The following is a 3,636-nucleotide window of genomic DNA, read 5'->3' as shown; positions in this document are numbered from 1 at the left end:
AAGGCAATAACACACACTTGCACGAGTTCCTTTAAGACAAGACGATTGGTCTCCTAGAAGTGCAAGTGCAGTTGCCTAATTCAAATCTGAAAATTTGATGTGACTTCTCTCCAAGAAAACACTGCCCTTTTGAACCAGAAATCTACTACAGGCAAGCATTTCATGATGTTCATGATCTGGCAAATATAAGTGTAAAAACCACAGATTGTCTAGTGACAGAGCATTGTGTGTGGTTCAGCACGATCGAAGACTGTAAAAATGGGCACAGGAACCTTTGGCAGGCCAAATGAGTAATGTGGGGTGTCATGTCCATCTGACTTTGAGGACATTCTCTAACAATTACAAAAGATTTGTGCTTGTACATATTGACTTGATGGGGTCACTACCACCTCCAGGAGAATTCCCACCATCTTGATGATGTTCTTGTAATATTATAGATCAAAAACCGTAAATAAAACCTACTGAGTGCGACTTGTGGCTGTCCTGAGAAACTTAATTTCAACAATCACAATTTCCCCTGCAGACAATGCCTGCTCTCACTTGATCTTAAAGGTTTTTAGGTAACTGTAGATTATGAAAATTATTTATGAACTAGAAAAGTATTGAAAAAACTTGAGCTCTTGGATGACAATGTGTGGATTTGGTTTTGTCAGAAAAGGCATAAGGGGACATCACTTTCATGCCCTATCATGAAAGAAAAATGTTTTCAGTTGCACCAGGAACTGGGGTGTAGAATACAAATTCCAAGCAAGTGAAGGTTGGCTCCACCAGCGGAAAAATCATCACAGCATTAGGCAAGCTGATGCTGCAAGTAGAGAATTTGTTGAGAAATTTGGAAAAGAAAGTCTTAGAAAATGAAATGGTAGCCGATTGATTATACAACGCTGATGAGATGAGGTTAAAACAGAAAATTCTCCTTCAAAAATCCCTTGCCCCAAAGAAAGGAAGCCACAGGCACAAAACTAGCAAAGGACATACTGGTCAGTGCAAGATATGGTAATGCATGTGGTGGCAATAAATTGCCATTGTTTGTAATTGGCAAATGTAAGAAACCAAGAGCCTTCAAAAACTTCAACATGTCAGTGGTTCGTTTTTATTACAAAACTCTAAAAAGTGCTTTGATGAATAGTAATATTTTTAAATATGGTCTTTTGAGACATTTGTTCCAGCTGTTAAAAAAACTTTACATCAAACAACCTACCACCCAATGTAATTGTACTGCTAGACAATGCTCCAAGCTCCCCTCTGTATCTGAACTTCAACAAGGTGACATATGGTAAAAACTATGTCTTTGCCCACCCACATGACGTGAATATTCCAAACAATTGACCTGGATGTTACTGAGTGATTAAAACAATGTTACAAGAGGAAATACGTCTGCACTTTGTCAGAGAAAACAGAGGATGGTTGTGAACTTTTTGAAAACTTAAATAGCCTCAGCATAAAAGTTGCAATTGAAAAAGTTGGTCAAGATTGGTAAGACTGCAAGAAAACTACTCTTTAAATATCATGCAAGGAGGTTTGTCTCAGCCTAAAGCAAGAACTTCCAGACACTGCAGATTTGGTCATTGACTTGCAAACTCTTCAGAATGTCTCCAGCCTGCTGAAGTAGATGAATGGCTAACAGATGACATTGCTGTTGTTACCAATCAAGACCTTGAGGACGATCAAATCATCAGTTTTGATTTGCAACAGTATAGTGTTGAGCAAGATGATGATGAAAAAGAAGACACGGAAAGATTAGCCACTCTGCAGCAGAGGACGCATTCTAGGCTGACCTCAAATATTTTGGAACAGCAGCTAGCTACCACAACTATGGACATATTGTGAGCAAAGAAGTGGCATGACACAGTCGCAAAGTCAAGACTCAAGAAATTGGCAAACAAAATTTTTTTTACAATTTTTAAAATGGATTTCTGATTTCCTTTCTCTTTATCAGAAATGTAATTTTTTATTTAATTTTGATTTATTACATCGTTTTGAGCTCTGTAAATGACTCTGCTCAGTCTCTTCTGATTATCTGATCTTTTTAGCATTCCAGCTGCCCACTGTACTTGAAAGAGACATTATATTGAGGTTCTACTTTATACGAGCTACCCTTGCAACATATTATTCAGTCAAGTAATACTCTTGGCCTCAAACTTTGCTAACCCACTGCACCCACATCCTCTATCCAGTCTCCTTTCATCAGTTTTGTCGTCCCTTCCCAAGCCACTACCCCACATCATCTTCATTGAGTACTTTCATTGTGTGTGATTTTTTTCTTCCTTTCTTTTTTGGGTCTGTCAATAACTCACCACTTTTTTGATGGGTTGTTTCCTCTACTCCTACATTTTGCATTCTGCCATAACTTTCCTTGCCATGTTTCTTTTATACTCAACAAAGAGAAGTTACTTAGGTCTTAAAACTATAGATTTTTTTTCTTAACCATAATTATCAAACAACAATAAGACATCATATTCAGTCATGCTTTGAAAACATTTTCCCCAACACTATCTATAAGGGGGCAATCAAAAAGAAACAAGTCAGAGGCATAATTACAGAAACCAGTATCTGCATGTTACAAGTATTGACCTTGGCTCTTGAGACACTTATCCCACTGTCACACAAGGCAGTGAATGGCTGTCTCATAAAATTCCGGGGGCTGCGATGTTAACCAGTTCTGCACATACAGCTGGAAGTCGTCGTCCGAGGTGAATCATTTGCCCCTCAGAGCCTTTTTAAAAGGACCAAAAATGCCATAATAACAAGGAGAGAGGTCCGGACTGGAGGGTGGCCCAGAACCTCCCATTTGAATTTTTGCAGGAATGCCGTGATTGTGTTGGGTGTATGTGGCTTTGCATTGTCATGGAGCAGAATGACCCCACAGGTGAGATTGCCTCGTCATTTTGATTTGATTGCTTGGCAAAGGGTGGTCAAGGTTTGCAAGTAATGCTGGGCATTCACTGTTGTCCCGTACTGCAGGAAGTGAATCAAAAGGGGCCATCTTGGTCCCCTTAAAAAGGCTTTGAGGGGCAAACAATTCATCTCTGACGACAACATCCAGCTGTACCTGCAGAACTGGTTAACATCGCAGCCCTGGGAATTTTATGAGACAGCTGTTCACCACCTTGTGTCACAGTGGGACAACTGTTTCAACAGCCAGGATCAATACTTCTAACATACAAGAACTGATTTCTATAATTATATGCCTCCGGCTCGTTTCTTTTTGAATGCCCCTTATGCATACTGGGTTCTATTACATAAGAAGTCTTCAACCCACTCTCATACCTGGGAAAGTATTCCATACTCATATCTTTGTTAGCAGTCTGCATTGGAGCACCATGTCAAATGCTTTTTGGAAGTCTAGATATGGGGAATCTGCCTGTTGCCCTTCATCCACAGTTAGCAGGGAATCATGTGAGAAAAGGGGAAGCCGAGTTTCACATCAGCGATGCTTTCTAAAACCGGTTTGATTTGTGGACAGAAACTTTTCATTATCTAGTAAATTTATTATATTCAAACTCAGAATATGTTCATAAATGCTGCAGCAGACCGATATTAATGATATTAGTCTGTAAGTATGCAGGACCATTCTTCTACTCTTCTTGTATGATGGAGGCAGTTTTGCGTTTTTCCAGTCATTTCAGACTTTTC

This window comes from Schistocerca nitens, chromosome 6 (genome assembly GCF_023898315.1).
Source record: "Schistocerca nitens isolate TAMUIC-IGC-003100 chromosome 6, iqSchNite1.1, whole genome shotgun sequence".
NCBI lineage: Eukaryota > Metazoa > Arthropoda > Insecta > Orthoptera > Acrididae > Schistocerca > Schistocerca nitens.
Note: the sequence above shows the minus strand (reverse complement) of the source record.